The sequence below is a fragment of the Callorhinus ursinus genome, unplaced genomic scaffold (assembly GCF_003265705.2).
Source record: "Callorhinus ursinus isolate GAN/ISIS: 27379988/994484 unplaced genomic scaffold, GSC_fseal_2.0 scaffold6, whole genome shotgun sequence".
Classification (NCBI taxonomy): Eukaryota; Metazoa; Chordata; class Mammalia; order Carnivora; family Otariidae; genus Callorhinus; species Callorhinus ursinus.
The window spans coordinates 80,124,890-80,147,339 of NW_027397068.1; positions in this window are offsets into that span (position 1 = coordinate 80,124,890).

Here is a 22,450-nt window from a genome sequence, read left to right on the forward strand (position 1 = left end):
GGGGAGGGAGAGACGGGGAGGGAGGGATGGGGAGGGAGGGATGGGGAGGGACGGATGGGGAGGGAAGCATAAGGAGAGAAGGAGGGAGGGAGGGAGGAAACAGTCTATCACTCCAGAGGATGCAAGGTGGAGAGTGCCAGGTGCCCAGCAGAGCAGAAGGACCACCCTGCAGGATGTGGCGCAGATGCCCTCTGAATAGACAGGATCCATCCAGGAAAAAGGAGAGAAAAGCATCCTCCAGACAGAACACGGAGATGTGCAGGGGGCTGCTCTGGATGGCCATGCATTTTCTAAAGGGCAGATGGAGTTTCATATTTAGAAAAGTACTGGAAACAGCTTCACAGAGAAAACTGTGTTCAGCCATTTTTTTTAATAACTCAACATGCTATAAAGCACAGTATTCATGATACTGTGCTGTGGCCATTTCATGGCTTTTGGCAAAGGAAACCCAGCATGTTCTCTGATCTCCCCTACATGTCCTTCTGCAGGGTGCTTGCTTGGTGCCCCGGATGAGCTGGGACCCCCCAAGTCACGCACTTGGAAGGATCAGCAAAACCTGAAACTCCTGGACACAAAAGTTATATTCGTAGAAGAGAGGCACTGCATTTCTCAGCAGTGGAAACTCTGGGTTTTTATATTAATGTACATTCGGTCCCTCAAAATGATTTAGTTCATGAAGATGTAAAGCAATTTTTTTCTTTTAAGAGCATTTTCTTTTCCAACATGTATAAAAGTGCCCGAGATCACAGGTACTTAATAAATATCTGTGTTTGCAGTGACTTTAAAGTTTCATGTTATCACTGCCTCATTTGCTCATATTAGACACTCATGACCTGAGGAAGAAACATCATCATTTTCTACCCACCAGTGTATTCCCCGTGCCAACCCCAGTGCCTGAAAAATAGCAGGTGCTCAGTAAATATTGTTGAAAAATTAAATGAACATGTGAATAAATATCACCAAGAACTCTGAAATATTTCATCTATTTGATGGAAAATAAGAATCCATGAATAAATACCACCTCCTAAAAGAGAAACAGAGCAAGGAAATGCCCAGGGTGCCGGGCACACTTGGAGGTCTGCCCCCCAGAGCCGGCCCCCAACTCCTGTTGGTAGAGGCACCGCCGGCCAAACAGATCAGCTCGTGGAGATGGAGCAAGATGACAGAGGCAGAACTGTGCCTGGGTCAAGGCTGCTTCGGCCGAGGTCCTGAGGATGCAGGCTAACTGGGCCTTGCAGCAGAAGTCAGGGACTCTGTAGAGCAGGAAGACAGGATGGGGTCTCTGCTCAGACCCTGGATCTAAGCCTTCCCTACCAGCAACGAGGTCCCTGTTCTGAGGGCCTGCAACATACATCTGAATCTTTATTTTCAAAATCTTACTTTTCTTAAAATAGGTGGAGAATGTGTTTCTTTTCCTCGCAGTGAAATAATCCCTGTGTAAAGCATAGAACAGCATTCCATCGGTGGCCTCACTAGACCCCAGCAGCGCCCTTGGATTTCTGTTTGCAGAGGGACCAGAAAAGGAGCACGTTACAATGGCAATGACCTGGTCATCTTTTTCATTCTAATTTTTTCCCAGACATTAAAAGGAAGTGTTTTGAACAATCCTACGCCAAACTAAGAAGCTCAAAACACAAAGTTTATTGAATCAGTTTAATACAAGTAGCCAGAAACAAAAGGAAGCAACGAGTTAGATGAAGGCACGTAGTGGAGTCTAGAGCACGCTGTGTAAACGCTGTGTGGTGCGGTGTTCATGGTCTCATCCTCCTCAGCCTCATCCGACCCCGTTGCTGGTTGTGCGGTTGCATGGGGCTCGGCAGCGTGCCACTAGCTGTCTGCCCACTGAGCCGCTGGGAATGTCCTCCGGTCCTTCCACATTCATTCAGCTGGGAATGTCCTGCGGTGCCTGTGTTGGGACGGGGTCATCTTGCCCTGGGTGGTCACCTAGGACCTCGTAAACCCTGAGACTAGTGTGCCTCCCGCGTACGGCATGTATCTTGAGTTCTTGGTCCTCCACCTTTTCTTCCTCTTTGTCTTGTGATGCCTTGGCCCATTTCCCTGGTGATTGTCTGTGTGTTCTCTGTACCCGGGAGCTTGTTTTATTGCTGCTGCAACTCGTTTTGTTGTAGGTCCCACAGGTAAGCGAGGCCGTGCAGTATTTGTCTTCCTCCTCCATCTTATTTCATTCAGCAAAATGTCCTCAAGGTCCCTCCATGTCATCACAGATTTTATTTTAGAGCCACATCATGTCAATCGATCAAAATTCATAGGAAACAGTAACCCATAATCTAAATTCTAAAAAACAACTATCAGCTGTTAACACAGTTATACATTTATTTCTTCCATTTTGTCCTATAAAATATAAATGAACTTTTTCTATTTTGTCTGCTGCTGTGTCCCCGGCCCCACCAACAATGCCTGACATGGGCTGGGTGTTGAGCAAGTGGATGAGTGAATTCATGCACGGTGCATGCTTGCACACGTACACCCCTAGAAACAAGAACATGCTTCACACACCACTCTTAGCCGACCAATCACAGGAACACTGTCTACAGTGAATGCCTTCCCATGTCTCAGCTGGTTTCCTTGGCTCTGTGAGACCCTACAGCTGGTTGCTTCCCCGTCCTGCAGCCCAGGGCAGCTACAAGGGCCAGCAGCCCTCCATCCTGTGTCACGGCAGGCTAGGCGACTTCCAGCAAAAACAGGCAGTTAGTTACTCATTCATCTGTTCCTGTTCTCTCTCTCCTGCTCACTTCCTCCCCAAATCATGCCAACATGTGTCTATATGTCTTTTGAGCCAAGTAAAGTCTCCAGGTCTGACATTCCAATCCACAAAGCCTATCTGAGGACCTACCTGCACTGTTTTGAATTAGACTAGAAGGACACACCCCTAAGTCTGGTAGAGTTCCTGCCTTCAAGGAGCATGATGATCGTAGCCATCATTTCAAATACAAACATAATACATGGATAAATGTTTTTAAATGGAAACAGTAGCCACAGGAATCAGATAACATAAAGATATAATAGGCATCCAAATTGGTAAGGAAGAAGTAAAACTCTGACTATTTGCAGATGACAAGATACTACATATAAAAAGCCCTAAAGACTCCATGAAAAACCTGCTAGAAATGACAAATGAATTCAGTAAATTCACAGGATACAAAGTCAATGTACAGAAATCTGTTGCATTTCTATACACAAATAATGAGCAACAGAAAGAGAAATTAAGAAAACAATCCCATTTACAACTGCACCAAAAGAAATAACATATGTAGGAATAAACCTAACCAAAGAGGTGAAAGACCTGCAGTCTGAAAACTCTAAAACACTGATGAAAGAAATTCAAAATGATGCAAAGAAGTGGAAAGGCATTCCATGCTCATAGACTGGAAGAACAAATTTTGTTAAAATGTCTATACTACCCAAAACAATCCACACATTTAATGCAATCCCTATCAAAACACCACCAGCATTTTTCACATGGCTAGAATAAACAGTCCCAAAATTTGTGTGGAACCACAAAAGACCCCAAACAGCCAAAGCAAACTTGAAAAACAAAAATGGAGGCTTCACGGTTCTGGACTTCAAGCTCTATTACAAAGCTGTGATCATCAAGACAGCATGGTACTGACACAAAAACAGACACATAGATCAATGGAACAGAATAGAGAGCCCAGATATGGACCTTCAACTCTATGGTCAACTAATCTTTGAAAAATCAGGAAAGAACATCCAATGGAAAAAGACAGTCTCTTCAACAAATGGTGTTGGGAAAATTGGACAACCACATGCAGAAGAATGAAACTGGACCATTTCCTTACCCCCCACACAAAAATAGACTCAAAATGGATGAAAGACCTAAATGTGAGACAGGAATCCATCAAAATCCTAGAGGAGAACACAGGCAGCAACCTCTGTGACCTTGGCCACAGCAACTTCTTGCTAGACTCATCTCCAGAGGCAAGGGAAACAAAAGCAAAATGAACTATTGGGACCTCATCAAAATAAAAACTTCTTCACTGCAAAGGAAACGGTCAACAAAACCATAAGACAACCTACTGAATGGGAGAAGACATTTGCAAATGACATTACAGATAAAGGGCTGATAGCCAAGATCTGTAAAGAACTTATCAAACTCAACACCCAAAAAACAAATCATCCAGTCAAGAAATGGGCAGAAGACACGAACAGACACTTCTCCAAAGAAGACATACGGATGACCAACAGACACATGAAAAAATGCTCCACATCACTGATCATCAGGGAAATGAAATCAAATGAGATATCACCTCACACCTGTCAGAATGGCTAAAATTAACAACACAAGAAACAACAGATGTTGGCGAGAATGTGGAGAAAAGGGAACCCTCTTACACTGTTGATGGGAATGAAAACTGAGGTAGACACTCTGGAAAACAGTAAGGAGGTTTCTCAAAAAGTGAAAAATAAATCTACCCTATGACCCAGCAATTGCACTACTGGATATTTACCCAAAGAATATGAAAACACTAATTCAAAGGAATACATGAACCCCTGTTTATAGCAGCATTATCAACAATGGCTAAACTATGGAAGTAGTCCATGGATAGATGAATGGTTAAAGAAGAGGTGGTATATACATACAATGGAAAATTACTCAGCCATAAAAAAAGAATGAAATCTTGCCATTTGCAACAACATGGTTGGAGTTAGAGAATATAATGCTAATCAAAATAAGTCAGAGAAAGACAAATACCATATGACTTCACTCATATGTGGAATTTAAGAAACAAAACAAACAAGCAAAGGAAAAAAAAGAGAGAGAGAGGCAAACCAAGAATCAGATTCTTAACTATACAGAACAGACTGGTCACCAGAGGGGAGGTGCTTAGGGGTATGGGGGAAATAGGTGATGGGGATTAAAAAGCACATGAATCGTGATGAAAAAAATAATAAAATAAAGTAATTAAAAAAAATTTTAAAAATGGAAACAGTGCCTGTTGTGGTGCTTGGCACATGGCAGGGGTCCAAGGACTGTGGACGGTGTGTGGATGGAGCTGACAGCAGGCCCTACACTGAGCTCTCTGCACACTCCCCTACCTCTCTCAAACACTATGGGATTTCTGTGTTTGCACAGAAAGTCCATTATTGTAAATATTGTTGGTTAAAGTTTGGTATCTGGATTATAGGCATGGAGCTTGGAATATTTAACTCACAACAGGAACAGGAAATCACACAGCCTTTGTGAAGTTGGGAGCTGAGCCCCATGAAAGCCACAGAGACCTGGCCAACCTTGAACTTGTTTCCATTCACCTCATCCCCAGAGGCTCCCTGGGGACAGAGGGAGGATGTCTACCCTAACGTTCTAGTAAATGCATATATATAATGTAACATGTGTCATTATAAAAACAACATCATCTTTGGAAACACTGAAGAATAAATCATTATTGCTGGTATAGTTGTTAAAGATTATTTATCTCATGTTATATAAAAATAGCTTATACCCAAGCACAGTTTGATTCTGAAGAGGGCAAGGAGAGGAAATGAGTGGATTAGGGCCTTTCTTTGGCAAAGTACTTGCATTTCAAAGCATATTTTCAACCCAATACAACTAAGCAAAATTAGAGCAAAAAAAGAAAAGAAAATTCTGAGAAATTGTTTGAATGATAAGTGATAATCACTGAAAACAGACTGCTTATCAGAGAGACCCATCAAGTTCCCACCACGATGAGTCACAGAACAGTAAATGGAATCTCAAAAACTGGTTTTAAGGTAATAACAAGCTAACTTTCCTCTTACTGACATTCCTGCCACAGGGCAAAAGAGAGCTCAGCAGGTGGCACACAGTCCCAGGTTAGACATGGCCCGATGGAGGAACAAAGTATGTCGTTAGTCTCAGCAAGGTACAGGCAAACTATAGACCAGGTTACTCAGTTCTCTGAGGAGAGATTTGAAGAGTGAAATTGTATTCTCGGGATTGAAGTAAAAATAGCTGCAGTTGGGTATGCACATGTTAACTCTTGAGTCATTGCAGTGTGGAAAAAATAAAAATTCTGGACAAATGTATAGTTCTATGCACCCAGTGGGAAGAAGTAAGAGGGCTGATGATGGGAGGAACAAGGCAGTGTCACCAGGACTGGCTAACAAAGGCCACGGTTGACGGTGGGACACAAGCAGTACCGTGTTTCACAAACATCAACATAATCAGAGAGACGCGTGATTGACAAATCATAAGAAATTTGACCGCACAAAGGATGGAACCAATCAAGCCCATTGTGGAAGTTCGACCGAGCTCCTTGTAGCCAGATCCGTCTGCTCCCAAAATCACATACAGACCTTTTCCTTCAGCTGCATGGGCACGTTTCACTCTGCTTCAATAAATACCAACGCGGCCAAACACGTCACAGGTAAAGAGCAAGACTAAAATCCACAGTTCCCAGCTCGAGCGTAAATGGATCCTTCTAAAATAAAAATCCATTTGCTGTAGGAAAATGTTCTTTCCAAATTATTAAACTTTCCATGGTGCTTAGACAAAGCTCTGAGCTGGATTCAAACAGAGAAGGAAATACAAGCGCCAGCGTTATGTCCGGACATCTTCTCCTTCTTACCCCGGGTTTGATTTCTTTACGAAGTTTTGAAAGTGCTAAGTTCACTTTGCTATTTTTATCCACAGGGGAAAGGAACCGAACGATCAGCAGGAAGAGGGCTGAGGAGGGGGCACGGGGCTGGGACAGGCACAAGCAAGGGCGGGGTGAGTTCTCCACAGAGCAAATGTCTTCTCTGTGTGGTGCCAGCCCGCCGGTACCTAACAGTCACTAGGAATCCAATGTATACTTCCAAAAACGGCTTCCGGAAACCCAGCATTCCAGTGGACAGAAACGAGTGTTGAATCCAGCGGTTTGAAATGGCAGGTGCTACCAATGTCCCACTACGTCACACCACGTCATGCCACGTCCCGCCACGTCTCACTGGGCCAGGCTGTGCCGCATGACACCATGCCACGTCATGCCACAGCAGGACACCACCATTATTCCAGTTCTTCTGTTTGCAATAAACGTTAGCAGTTAGGAAGGTGGAGTTTCCTCACTAAAATCATTTCTTAGTTTGCTTCGCGGGAATATGCCACCAGGGGAAATGTTTTTAGAAGAAACCACACAATCGCCTAGCATCGTTCTAGCCACGAGGCTGAGCCACCCTCCCAATGGGGCAGACACCTGTGCCCGCACTCGGCTGTGCTGTAAAGCTGGCTCCCAACCAGCTGGTGGGGAATAAAAAGAAATGGAGCTGACAGCTTTCCCGGTCCAGACCCCCACTCTGTACTTTCCAGTGTGGAAACCTAGACAAGCCACGCGACCTCCATGAGCCTCGGTTTCCCTGGGTGTGCAATGCAGAAGATGCAGAGGGCTCTGGCATGGGAATGCAGGAGGCTCTCGCAGTCCAGCCAGGGAGATAAGGCCCTCCCAGGGAACCAGAGGAGAAACTAGCCTCGGGTGCTGAGGTGAGGGTTTCAGAAGTGAGCCAGGGAAGCTGGGAGCAGGGGCAGGACAGACTGGCGCTAGGAAGAGGGGAGGACTTCAGGAGCCCTGGTGGGGAGAGAGACCCCCACCCCTCGGCTGCCTCCAAGCCGAGGACAAATCTCTGCGTGGACCCCTAGCTACCTCACGATCTCTCTCAGGAGGGAGCACCCCAGATGTTCCCATCTCTGTCATCACCAGAAAAGACTCTTCTCGGCCTCTCCTTAACCAGGACGGACATCGGAACAGGACTCCTGAGCACACCTGCATCCTGCCAACCCTGGTGTGCAAGGGTGACACTGAGAACGGTTTCTGCTTCTCCCAAAACTGTACCCAAATTATACCTTTGCTCTGAATAAATCGTGGGGTCTATGGAAAATCTTCTTCATCTGCTCTTACAGGATGGCGAATGCCACGAGGCTAACAAAACATTCAGGACTTGAAAACAAAAATTCATGACTTTTCAGCATTATCCTGGTTATTACATCTACACAGACAAATTTGAAACTCACGATCAAGGAAATGAAGAAATGAATTAGCTAAGACAGCTCAGGTCTGAAGGAACCGCTGGGATGCACACACAGGGGCCACGCGGACACAGCGCGGCCAAGTTTGCAGAAGGCTGAGGAAAGCTGGACCCTCCAGCACACAGCCAGGACCCACAGCACCACAAAGACGCTTGAGACCGCGTAGTTTTTCTTGCTCTGTACGGCGACCTCACAGGACCTACTGGGACCTGCTCCATCAGCTCACGACGCCACTTCTCAACCCTCCAGGGGCAACGCCCAGCCCCTCCGGCCACTTCTCCACGGGCATGGGACCTACCGGCTCCTCTCAGCCCCAACCTTTATCTGTCACCCTCTCTTGCCTGAGACCTTTGAAAGCTCCTTTCCCAGTGGTTCTCAGGCCCCAGCATGCACCCGAGACGCCAGGAGGGCTCCCCAAACAGACAACGAGGCCCCAGAACCGGAGGTCCACAGTAGGGCCAGCACGGGGCCAGCATCTCGGACTAGCATCACTGCTGATGCCGCTGGTCCAGGGACCACACTCTGGGGCCTCTGCCTGTACTCGGCAAACCAGAAAATCAGTCCTGGAGCAGAGACAGCTCTGTCCCTCTATCTGTCTCTGTCTCTCTCCACCTCTACCTATCTCAGTGTCTCTGTCTGTGTCTCTGTCTATCTCTCTGTCTCTCTCTGTCTCTCTGTTTCTCTATCTCTCTGTCTCTGTCTCTCCATCTCCCTGTCTCTGTCTCTCTCTGTCTCTCTCTGTCTCTCTGTCTCTGTCTCTCTATCTCTCTCTCTGTTTTAGCTGCCCACGTCCCGCTCTTACCACAGGCAGACCCTGTGGCGTGTGCACCCCCCTGAAGGGGAGTGTTGGGTGCACACCTGGTTTCTGTCCTGCCTGTGGGAATCAGAAACTCTAGGAGGCTGCTTGGGAGTGTAAACCACAGGCCAGCCCAGTGGAGTGGTGTTTTAGGGAGACCGTCTGGCTGACCGTGGGCTGTAAGGGCAGCAAGACCCTCTGTGTGAGAATGGGGAGCAGGGGGTGGGAAGGGAGACGAGGCGTGGGGCCGCAGAGTGTGCTGCTAGCTGGTGTGGGGCGGGCGGCATGGCTGCGCCCTCACAGCACAGAGCCTCCCTACCCACTCTGAGATCAGGGCTGACAGATGGGGACACTGAGGCATGGAGGGGCTTACGGACTGACCTGAGGTTTCTGCACAGGTTGGATGAAGCAACCACATGGACTCTCAGAATGTCATTACCTCACACATTGTATACACACCAGAAACCATTTACGTATTCACCCAACTAACATTTTTGGGGCATCCACGTGTCTAGCGTATGTTTGAACATTTTGTGTCCATGCTGCACACATTTCCCTTTGTCCTTCCCAGTCTATATGCCCTTCTGGAAGTCACCACCGCTCTGATTCATCGAAATGACCCATACGTGGTGAGTTCGGTGCCTGGCTTCTTCCACACAACACACTGCCCACGGACTTGCCCATCTTGGTGTGTGCTAGCAGCTCACGGTGTCCACCTCATGACGATGCCACAGTCCACATGTCGGTCCCCTGGGTCAAGGGCATTCCGGTCTATCATGAATGAAGGAGCTGTGAACGCTCTTGTCCATGTCTTCTTGTGGGCTTGTTCATTCATTTCTCGTCATTATACCGAGGAGTACAACTGTTGGGTATCTGGATTTAGTAAATGTGACTGAAGATGGTCCTGAAGTGGTTGAGCCACCTGATGTTTCCCCCACAATGGATGCATGTCCCTGTTGCCACATCATCACCAACAATGGCATCTCTATGTCTTTAGTCTTAGATCGTTCTGGTGAGGGCAGGGTTCTCCCTTCTCTCGGACATAACGTACCTCCTCTCGGCAAGGGCTGTTCTTGATCCCACGCCCAATGGCTCGTGGGTAGCCTGTTTTGTGGGCTCCTGTGAACTCTGTGGCCCAGCTTCTGAATGATTTGTAGGCATTCTTCACATGGATGCAGAGGAGTGGGTCCTGCCTTTTTACTTCCTTCGTTGCCCTTTGACAGTTCTTAATTTTGATGAAGCCCAGTTTCTCTCTCGTTGGAGTTATTTTTCGTGCTTTCTGTGTGCTCCTAAGAAATACTTGCTTCCTGAAGGTCTGGAAGATCGCAGCAGAATTTTTAGATGATGCTGGTAAAGTGTGACCTGACAAAGATGCGCAGAAACTGCAGGACACAGATTGGGACATATTCTTTCCTGTTGTTCTCGTTCCTCACTCTCTGGTTGGCCAGTCACAGGGGGAATACTCATCTAAAAGGTACTGTCAAACGGGGTTGGAAAGCAGAGCATGTAAGAAGATGGAGAGCTTGCCCAGGGTCAGGCCAAAGGGACTGAAGGCAGAAACTCTCACCCAAGGAAGAGCAGTGCAGCACGTTGGATCCCTCGGAAAGGCACACTCTCCGTGCCCGGGATGCCATTTTTAAAGGAATGATTTATGCAGGTCTCATAAAAAAATGTTTGATCAAAGGACACGAGTTCAAGGGACTTCTCCCGCCTGGCATAAACAACCCCGCCTCCCGCCAAGAGAGCATGACCAGGGAGGCCTGTGACATTCCAGAGGCCATGAGTCATCTCCATCACCCAGCTCCAGAATTTATACCAAATTGTGCCTCTGAACTTTATTTTCCTTTTCTCTCCAAGTTCCCGGGGAGCGCGTTCTGCCGTGATTCCTTTGTTGTAAAAGGAATGGTCTGGATCTCTGGTGAGGAAAATCTGAACAGACAGTTAACTTCACTACAAAGTCTCTGCACTGATCACAGCGCACATTCCAGATCGAGCAGGGGGCTGTCCCATTTGTTAAATCAGAATCAGACAGTCCTGGGCAGGCCTTTCTGCATACGAGAAACTTGACATAAAGGTATGAGATAAAGATATTAGCATGTTCTAGGGCCATCTTTTTGGGAATTATGAAGGCACATTTTTTTTATTTTGTTTTATTATGTTATGTTAGTCACCATACATTACATCATTAGTTTTTGACGTAGTGATCCATGATTCATTGTTTGCGTATAACACTCAGTGCTCCATGCAGAGTGTGCCCTCCTTAATACCCATCACCAGGCTAACCATCCCCCCCAAAAACCCTGTTTGTTTCTCAGAGTCCACAGTCTCTCATGGTTCATCTCTCCCTCCGATTCCCCCCCCTTCATTTTTCCCTTCCTTCTCCTAATGTCCTCCATGTTATTCCTTATGTTCCACAAATAAGTGAAACCATATGATAATTGGCTTTCTCTGCTTGACTTATTTCACTTAGCATCATCTCCTCTGGTCCCATCCATGTTGGTGCAAAAGTTGGGTATTCATCCTTTCTGATGGCTAATATTCCATCGTATATATGGACCACATCTTCTTTATCCATTCATCTGATGAAGGGCATCTCGGCTTTTTCCACAGTTTGGCTGTTGCAGACATTGCTGCTATGAACATTGGGGTGCATATGGCCCTTCTTTTCACTACATCTGTGTCTTTGGGGTAAATACCCAGTAGTGCAATTGCTGGATCATAGGGTAGCTCTATTTTTAATTTTTTGAGGCACAAATCAAAATTGCTTGTTTTCATTTCTCTTATTTTTCATTGATAGTATTTATCAGAAAAATGCTTTGGGAAAAGAAGTATCATGATGATATTAAAATATCTTTTCAAATGTTAAAAATATACATGATCAATTCATTTCTCCCTTTTTAAATTCCACGTATTTTTTTCATATCACATTAAAATTACCACAAAGACAATCAACACCACAATGAGATACCACCTCACATGTGTCAGAATGGCTAAAATCAACAACTAAGGAAACAACAAGTGCTGGTGAGGATGCAGAGAAAGGGGAACCCTCATGCACTGTTGGTGGGAATGCAAACTGGGGCAGCCTATCTGGAAAACAGTATGGAGGTTCCTCAAGACATTAAACATAGAACTACCTTATGATCCAGCAATTGCACTACTGAGTATTTACCCCAAAGATACAGATGCAGTGATCCGAAGGGGCACTTGCCCCCTCAATGTTCATAGCAGCAATGTCTATAATAGCCAAACTGTGGAAGGAGCCGAGATGTCCATCGACAGATGAATGGATAAAGAAGATGTGGTGTATATACACAATGGAGTATTACGCAGCCATCAGAAAAGATGTAGATGGAACTGGAGGGTATTATGCTAAGCGAAATAAGTCAATCGGAGGAAGACAATTGTCATATGGTTTCACTCACATGTGGAATATAAGAAATAACACAAAGGATCATAGGGGAAGAGAGGAAAAATAAAATAAGATAAAATCAGAGAGGGAGACAAACCAAGAGATTCTTAACTCTAAGAAACGCACTGAGGGTCGCTGGAGGGGCAGAGGGTGGGGGATGGGGTAACTGGGGGATGGGCATGAAGGAGGGCACGTGATGTGATGAGCACGGGGTGTTGTATGCAACTGATGCATCACTAAATTTTACCTCTGAAACTAATAATACACTATGTGTTAATTAAATTGAATTTAAGTAAAAATAAAATTTTTTAAAAATTACCACAAAGACATAATTACATGACATCTTCATCTCTTGCAGACATCATGCCTCATAGACATCAACATTGCTTAGTTAGAATTTTCTTCTTATTCTTCTTTCAGTGAAAGGAACCTGGCTTTAGTTTGACAATTTGAACTTCCATTCAGCCAGTCTTGTTCCAAAAACATCCACTCGCACAACGACAGTCTGAGCTCGTGGACGCAGAGCGCTGCACTGTCTCCTCTCGGGCTCTCTGTCTGTGGACAGTTCACGTGCTCCTTGACCATGAGGCCCTGGTTCTCCGCACACCATCAGCCTGACTCTAAGTCCCGTGTGCCTCTCCTTCCAAAATATTCTCTCTTTCTATCAAAAATACCTGCCCTCCCTCCATTCCCCCCAGGGGCTCCCCCAATATGCCAATAAAAATCGGGCAGCCCTGCGGCATCATGCAGCCGGGCCAGCCCCACCGCTGTCCTCTCTCGTCCTCCTGGTTCCTCTCGCTGCTCACCAGCTACTCTGCCACACCCCAGCCGCGCCCTCCACCGCCTTCCCAGATAACCCATGTCCTCCACAGGGACACGCGCCCCTAGCCCTGCCCTCTTGGCTCACCCTGGCCCAAGAGCCCTGGGCCCCCTTGGACTCCCACTTCCAGACACATCCGGTCCTGGGGCCACCCACAGAGCTGCACCTGCATATGCTCACCAGCCAAAGAACAACATGTGACCACAACTGCCCTCCCCTCCCTCCCCACCTGGCTCCCTGAGGGCTCGCCATCAACTAGGTGCATAGTCAGCATTCTCCAGAGAAACAGAACCAACAGGAGACCGGGCTTTCTGTCTATCATTGATCAAGATTTATTTTGAGGATTGTGAGAACTGGCAAGTTCAAAATCTCCAGGCACACCTGCAGGCTGAACACCCAGGGAAGAGTCGATCTGCAGTCTGAGGGCTGGAAACTCAGACAGGATTTCCACGTTACAGCCTAGAGGACCATTCCTTCTCAGGGGACCTCAGAATTTTCTCTTCGGGCCTCCAACTGCTTGGATGTGGCCCACCATATCATCTGCTGTGTCTTTGGGGTAAATACCCAGTAGTGCAATTGCTGGATCATAGGGTAGCTCTATTTTTAATTTTTTGAGGCACAAATCAAAATTGCTTTACTCAAAGTCCGCTGATGTAAATGTTTGATATGTGTGATACGTTCACAGCCACATCGAGACAAGTGTTGGACCAAACAGCTGGGCAGTGTGTCCCAGCCAAGTCGACACATAGGATCAGCCATCACACCAGCCCTGTGCTTGTTCTCACTAGACCACACCCAGGCTGAAACTGAGGGGCCGCCCCTCTCTCAAAGGCCTTTTCATCTCACCCTTAGAGAAACCACCCCTGAGGCGATGCTGGCTGGGCACCATCTCTGTGCCCACCCACCCTCAGCCCAGGGCCACCACGGAATGTCAACCACTGGCCTCGAGGGGCTCTGCATCTCTCTGAGCACCTGTCACACTTCCCGGGATCACAGACCTGTGCCCGTGTGATCCTGGAGGCAGGCTTCTCTCTGTTCCCACAGGTTCACGGACAGGCAAGGTCCCAGGCCCTCCGTACTGGGACCCCCCCCCCCCCCCCTGAGGAACTGCCCACCTGCCCAGCACCCATCCACCGACACGTCTATGTGCTCAGGCCTCCAACTCCCCTCCAGCCCCCACGTGCCCTCTGCCTACCAGCCCAGCTCCCTCTCACACCAGCAGCACCTTCTCAAACCTCTGTCGGCAGCTGCGCCCTTCCGCCTCCCGCTCGCTTCCCCGTCCCAGACCGGCACTCTCCCGGACAACCAGTGAAATAACTCCTGTTAACACCAAAACAATTCCCTGATTCCAATTCCCACGGCTACCTCTCTGGGTGTTTCCAGAACATTCTGTGTCCTTGGCACAGGTGACATCATACAGTGTGGCTTTCCTCTACTTATCTGTTGACTATTCTGTTTGTTGGTTTCCCCAGTTTTCTATAATTTTCCCATTTGTGGCATTAAAGCCCTTGAGTGCCTTCGTGCTGGACCGTGGGCCTCTCCATGCCCCGCAAACCCCGTGGGCAGCCTCATCCCGCCTGCGACTCGAGCATGGCGGGCATGTTGATGAGGACACATGCCAACCCCCAGGTATGTCGCCAGCAGGAAAGCCGACTGGATTTTCTTCAAAACAGAAGAAAGCTTTGGGCAAAAATATAAAATGACATGGGTTGGCAGTGGGGGCCACCACGGAAGAGCGGCCTTGTCAAACGGCAGGTCCCTCAGGAGAGAAGCATGCACTCAGCACAGAGCAGAACCCTCACCGCTGCGGGGGCCGTGACGTCAGGAGTGCAGGGGACCGGGTCTTCGAGCTGCTGTTAGCAACAGCCGGTGTCCCGAGGAAGATGGTTACCTGGTGCCATGCTGGGCGTGTGGCTCATTCCCACACAATCGCCTGCGCCCCGGGGGCCACGTCCCTTGGTCACTGCGGAGCCCAGGATCTCACCAAGGGGACCGTGCTGGAGTGCCCTGCCCTCCACAGTGCCCTGTTTGGGGCCAGTTTCCTGGTCCTTGCACACTTTGTCACTCTCTGGAGATGACCAGGGAAGGCAGCTTTGGTGGCGGGCAGGATGGCGCTTGTCGGTCCTAAAGTGAGGGTCGCATGCTGTCTCAGCCACAGCATCAGCAGGGACACCTGCATGCACATGGCTCGCTGACAGTTGACAAAGATGCTCAGACAGTTAGTCTGTTAGTGCCCAACCACAAAATTAAACCCATGAAAGCATGATGCAACAGAAGTATCCTGTTTACTATCATTTTACTGTTTTACAAATTTCCCCTGTTGTAATCTGATGCATTTGAGTGTATATCCCTAACCCTTCTTCAGCATGTGGCTCCAGAAGGTTTTGAGCAACAGTGAGCTGGGTCTCGGAGAATCGACTGAGCTAGCAGGTGACTCACCGAGCCCTCCAGGAGAAGAGCGTTGTCTGTGTGCATGATTGGACTGATCTATCCGTGCACAGCACATGGATAAACATGTGTGTGTGTGGACACCCTCTGAGGCACCTGTGTGTGCCTATGAGCACGTCCGGTGTGGCTGTGGGAAAGTGACCCCACACTCAAAGCCCCCAGGGAAGGCCAGGGTGTCTGGGCTGTGATGGCCCCAGCTTCCGGAGATGCACAGGGGCCCCCATGAGCACCACAGTGAGCAAGGCCTCATGGCTTTGCAGCATTGCTAGGCTCAAGACCAGGCCAGGGATGCCCACAGCAAGGTGGGCAGAGCCCAGGCCTCCGTGCAAGCTGGCCTTCCTCAAACTGCAGGTCGTGGCAAGTGTCCTCTGCGATCCAGGGCATGGCATGTGGACGAGGCAGGGAGCTCATCACCTGGGCGTGCGAGCCAGACCAAGTTCTGGCCAGGCGCTCTGTCCTGGGATGGAAGGGTGAATTTTTAACTTCTGCTAGCAGTAAAAATCACATTTTCTCCCTGAGTGGTTCTTTTCTCTAGATGTTCCTTTTCTATGGTGTCCTGTTCTTAGTTCATGGATGCAATTTCTCCTAATACCTCTAAGGTGCTAATGAGGGTTTGACTTTTCTTCTGTAAGCATAGTTCCACTCCCTCCAAGTGATAGTTTTCTACTTGCTCTGTTGAATTTTGTCTTTCATGCCTCAGGCCTCCCTTAGGGAGGGTTCGCTCCAGCTTGTCTGGTCGCGATTATGACCAGGGGACCTAGAAGCTGATGGGAAGCTCAGGGGGTGGGTGGCCCCTGTTGCATGTGAACGAGACCGCAGGGTGTCTGGTTGGGCCACTGGCTGGGAGCACTGGTATCTGTGTCTTCAGGTCTCTGGAGGCTGGTGGGCGGAAAGCCCCCTAACGCCCCGCTTGGACGTGCGGACTGCTGACACGTGGGAGCCAAATGAGGAGGCGGCTGTGCGCAGGAGCCCTGCATGCAGCACTTGCTATGCAAGCGAGGACTGGCCACATCCCGGAACAGCCACCATGCCCTCTCTAGAACCCGGTGTCCCCCAACTGTCACAGGCGTCTGCAAGGCAGGGTTGGGGCCGGTGCCCCCAGGCATGGAACCAGGAAGGGATCTAGAGCATCTTCACCATCGAGCCTGATTTTAGCTCCACTCAGTCCCGGCTCAGAAGCAGCTGATGCTGTGTGTGCCCCACGCACATGTCACTCAGGTGGGTCCCAGCTGTGCCCACGGCTGCCTCGGGACTCCCTTCTATCTGCCGAAACCATCGCCCTTGACCCAACTTCTCTCTATCAACCAAAATTGTATTGCCATCTTACCCCCTCTAGGATACCCGATCCTTCTGAATTTATTTGTTTTTTAACAAGATGACCTTTTGTGACATTTGATGCATTTTTCACAAGGGAGTGAGAGGTGAGATGACATGTGTTTTCAACCAATCCTCTCCACTCTGTAAACTGCGAGGTTCTTCCCAATTCAGGGTTTTAATACAACTCTTAACATATCTGGAGACGATTTTGGTCTATGGTAGAGATAAATATTCTAACAGTATACAAACAAAACTTGACTTTCTTGAACACCATTTTTGAAACATTCACCCTTCCTTACACTAGAGCATAAGGCTGCCATTGTTATAAATAAGTTCCTAAATGTGTTTAGGTCAACTAATATGCCCTATCCCTTCACTGACCTACAAGTCAGTTCTCATGTCAGCATTCTCAAAAACATACACATGCTCACACACACGAGCACACCCACAGACACTGTGCACACGCACATGCTCATGGATGCTCACATGCACGCACACACCCAGACACACTGCACACACACACACATGCTCACAGACGCTCACACGCACGCACACACACAAACACACTGTGCACACACACACACGCTCACAGATGCTCACACACTTGCAGACATGCACGCACACAGAGACACACTGTGCACACACTCATGCTCACACAAGCACACACACCCAGACACACTGTGCACACACACACGCTCACAGATGCTCACACACTTGCAGACATGCATGCACACAGAGACACACTGTGCACACACTTATGCTCACACACGCATACACACCCAGACACCCTGTGCACACACACGCACATGCTCACCAGTGCTCAGGATGGAGGACCAGGGAAAGGTACCAGAAAGAGCGTCTGGCCCCCTCAGGAGGTGCACCCACACAGCAAGTCATGTTCTCTGGTAGTTATTCTGCATTTCTGATAGCAAGTTGGCTTCCTCTTTCAAGCGTGCAAGTCAGTTTTAGGAAGCACAGTGTAAGTGGACTACTGATTCACTGTTCTCACATTAGCCTACTAATTTGGCTCAAAAGTTTGTGGAAGTTCTCCTAGTATTTTCAACATCAAAGGCATTTGAAACAGCATAGCATATTGGGGCAAATTCAGTACTTTCTCCATGTCAAAGCACAAGCTTTGCTGAACAAACCAAAGATAAATACACACATACACACATACAAAGTAAAGGCCAAGACAGTTTCTTCTCATTGGACAAATCTGAGGATTCGTGTTACTAGTGTAGAAACACTTTTGCTTCCAGTCATGATTAGATATGATATCTTTTATGGTTTTTCTTTAGGTCAGAGAGAAGAAAACACAAGACAGAAGGAATGGGGAAATTTTCATTATTTCCCACAGTCCAGGAGAAAGAAGTTGTCTGGGGCTGGGCTGGCAAGAAGCTTGTGAAAACCGTGTATTTATATTGTGAGAAAGGCTTCAAATTCTGAGGCATCCTGAGATGTAGAGCGATTTGGGTACCTGTGCAAAGCAGGCTAATGATTCAGGGCAAGTGGAAAGGGGCACTCCAGTGAAGGCTAAGACATGTGATTAAAAAGTAATTTCAAATAGTTAAGACCATGAAGAGTGTTTGGACTGGAAATTGGGGAAAACTGAGTTTTAGTCCCAGAATCTGCTTTTAATTAGTTCTGTAACTTAGGGGATTAACTCATCCTTCCAAAGCCTTGGCTTCTTCGTCTAAAATGCAGAGGCCAGTGCATATAATCCCCAAGTCTTTTACCGTTCCAAATTCTCCTTTTGAAGATTTCAGCCAGCACGGCACTTCTCAGACTATCAACTGAAAACACAGAAGTTTCCGGGGTGAAGTCACAGCATTGGGAGACGTGGCACTACAGGGTGAGCTGGCTGCTTGCAAAGTCCCCTACTGCGGGCTCTCCTTCAAACACCCGAGAGCTTCTGAAACGAAAGAGATGAACTAGCTTCACATTTCTTTATTTCTGAAAGAAAAATGGAGAAGCAACACGATGGCCATCCACCCTGTCCCCAAATACAGGACTGGGGTTTGAGCTCTCATTGTGTCTGCACGTGAGCTGAGATGCTCCCATGGGGCGTCACTCTGCCAACTCCCCAGAATGAAGGCGAGGAGCTTGTAGTGCTGATGAGGGGGCTGTGAGTGTGTTGAGAAGTCTAGTCCACATTGTCTGCAAATTTCTAACACCCAGCAATTACCAAAAAGTGTAACAGGTATCAGGTAGGGCCATTTGGTTGTGAGAAATAAGGACCCCCTTGTGCTGGTATAAAAGACATGTGGGCATTTATTAGAAGGCTATCAGGCGATTAATCCCACCCAGAGCGGGGCAGCTGACCTCCCACATGTGACTGCTCTGCAATCCTCTCACCAGGTGTAGACGGAGCCATGCCGAAGCTCTGACTTCAGTTCCCGATCTCCAGGACGCACGATCTGAGGGGTGGGCCTTCCAGGTCAGGTGTTCATAGCCCAGGGGCCAGAGGAGACTGGTTTCATCACCAGGGACTGTCCCGTACTCAGCATGGGACGTTCCCAAACGTCTCCACTCCAGAGGGCCCGGGAGGGTCCTCCTGTACGCGGCCACCGCATGGACTGAGGAACAAGACAGTATTTTACTCTTAAGGGGAAAACTTAGAGTTGTTCTTTTCTAAAAAATCTTTCCCCTTTAAAAAGTATTCTTCTTTCCCCCAGGAAATCAGAATGATAAGTAGGAGAAACAATACATCTAAAAATAGTACTGTATGTGAATCTTCATCCAAAATGTTTAAAACAGCCATTCCAAAAATGTGTTATCTGTTTGTAAAACATATTTTGCATTTTCAGTGTGCGGTCCAGCCTGGACACTTTCCTGATACCTTCACGTACTTGCTGGCCTGCGGCGTTAATTTCGTGAATGTCCGGATGGAAGTCTGGACGAACAAGTGAGAGGGGTCGCCCGCTGTGCATGGCTAGTCTTGCCCGACGGAGCACATCGGCCTGTCCGTCTCACTGAGTCCATCTTGGCCTGTCTCCCCCACGTGCAAGCACCAGCTCACCCAGCAAGGGAAACCCTGTAAATTTGGACACGGTACTGAAGTCTAGCGCTCTGAGGAAGATCAACGAGCACCGCGAGCCAGTGGTTGAATGGCCCACATCCTCAACTCATGTCTAGGTCAGGCCGCATTTCATACTTCATTATTTCCTTACAGGAAGACCCAACTTCACATCAGGAAGAATGGATAACAGGAACTGCAGGTTCAGGGGGAAACCGAGGGAAGGAGTATGTATTTCGTACCACCCAGCAGATTCTTAACTGATTCTCCACCTAAAAATCTAACCTTCCCCCAAGTTCCTTCTCTGCCTGAGCTGGTTGGCCCCTCTGCTTCCCTCTGCACATCCCTCCCCCAAGGGCCCCTTAAGGGGCTCAGCTGTGTAGACCACACTCTGCAGGGTGTGAACACACTGGCACCCTGCTCTCTGCAAGGGGATGTGCATGGAGCACCTGCCGGGACCCAGTTTCCTTCCGTGTTGGAGGAGAGGTCACCATGGCCACTGTCAGATCTCACTCCAAACCACACTGCGGTCTACAGGACAGTCTTGCTCTCGTTGATCAGTGGTCAGACTAGGTCTGCAGGTGCCAAGTCAGCGTGCACAGGGGGCCGCTGCCCTTGAGTCCAGGAATGAGACACAGAATGAAGAGCACCAGATGGAGAGAAGGAACCATCCCGTGAGGTGGAAAGGCGGGGGGGTCTCATGGCGCAGGGACCCTGTGGAATGAGGAGAGGAAGCGCATGGGTCAGGTGGTACAGCTCCTTCTGGGAGCGGGGACAGGTGCAAAGCCCTGCCAAGCCCCACAGTGCTGGGTGGGAAACAGACTTATCACGAGGACAGGGAGAAAATGACCACGTCCCACAGGTGACCCAGCTTGGGTGTCTGCAGAAATGTGCTCACAGAAGTCAGTATGGCTTTCTTCCTAATCCAGAGAGACCCAGACTCAGTATGGCTTTCTTCCTAATCCAGAGAGACCACTGACCCTATCTGACCTGCCTCCCTGTCTGTGGCTCGGATCTGAGATGCTGACATCACCAAGCGCAATCTTGCTTCTAGCCCCTAAACCCAAAAGCTCTGCTCTCTATTATTGTTCTGCCTCTCGCTCACTTGGAGTCTCTGCTGACTGGCCCAGGATATGCCCCCTCCAGCCTCGTGGCTCCTGGGTCCCACTGCCCGGCCGGACAACATCCATTTGGTTCCAGTCAACAAATCTTTGATCATCTACTGTGTGCAAATCTCTGTGCTCCACCCTGGATCTGCCAAGAGAAGAAACAATCCCTGCCTTTGATGGGGTCAGTCAGAAGGGAAGAAAGACGTGAAAGTTCCCTGCGGTTCAGTGAGATGAGTGCCCAGTGAAGGCGAGCACAGTTGAGGGGCACTGAGTATGCATGGAGGAGGCAGGCCATTTCCTGCAGGGGTAACTTCCACGGGGCTTCAAATGTAGGCATGGCGAGTGAGCGTGAACATCGCACAAAACAGGCCTGCAAACAGGAGAAGCAGATATGTGGTCTTTAAAACCAGTAGAGAAAGAATTTTCTCCCCACTGAATTGTGCAGGGATGATTGACTTTTATGGAGAATCTAAATGTGCGGGCGCCTGGGTGGCTCAGTTGGTTGCGCAACTGCCTTCAGCTCAGGTCATGATCCTGGAGTCCCGGGATCGAGTCCCACGTCGGGCTCCATGCTCAGCAGGGAGTCTGCTTCTCCCTCTGACCCTCCCTCTCATGCTCCCTATCTCTCATTCTCTCTCTCTCTCAAATAAATAAATAAAATCTTTAAAAAAAAAAGAATCTAAATGTGCATCTTTGGCACATACCTCATACCAAATGCAGATAAACATTAGTCCATTAGATACTTGCTCTCGAATGAGCATAGCACACAACTCCTGAACGCAGTTGTCTGAAACAACAATTTTATTCTCATCAGAGGTTCGTGTATCAGAACTGGAGGCGGGCTTGGCTGAGGACCTGTCCCTTCCTCACGAAGCAGCAGCTGGAGGACCCACCTTACAGGTGTGTGAGACCCGCTGGCTAGAAAGCGAGCCTGCTGGTTACACGCAGCAAATATCGCAACAGCTACCGGCCTTTGACTGGGCCCTGGAGACTCCGAGGTTAGTGAGAAGGGTCGCTCTTGAGGGGTCAGCAGACGGGAGAAGACATGAAAGGCCATGCGGTACAGGGCTGTTGAGTCACTGTTGGCGCGAGCCCTTGGTGCCCTCCGCATAGGCCTCTCAACCTGTCTGCTGGGGCTTCCTCCCCTCATGGTCCTCTGCTCACATGGCCGTGGACAAGCGCCCGAAATCAGCATTGTCAGTGTTGGGGGTTCAGAGGACACAGCACCTGCCCAGACCCAGGCAGGGAGCGTTGATGCCCCCCTCATGACACAGAGACCTCATCCTCCTCCAGACTCCGCACACGGAGCACCCGCCCCAAGAGCAGGGCTCTGACGAGGTGTGCCCTGTCTCTTCCACACCCAGGCGCCTAGACCACGCCTCGCACAGGGTGGGCACTGTGTGGCCCAGAGACGTCCACGCATGAGCACTGGAACCCATGACATGTGAGGTTATGTGGCAAAAGGAGTTAAATTTGCAGCTGGAACTCAGGTGGCTAATGAGCAGACCTGGA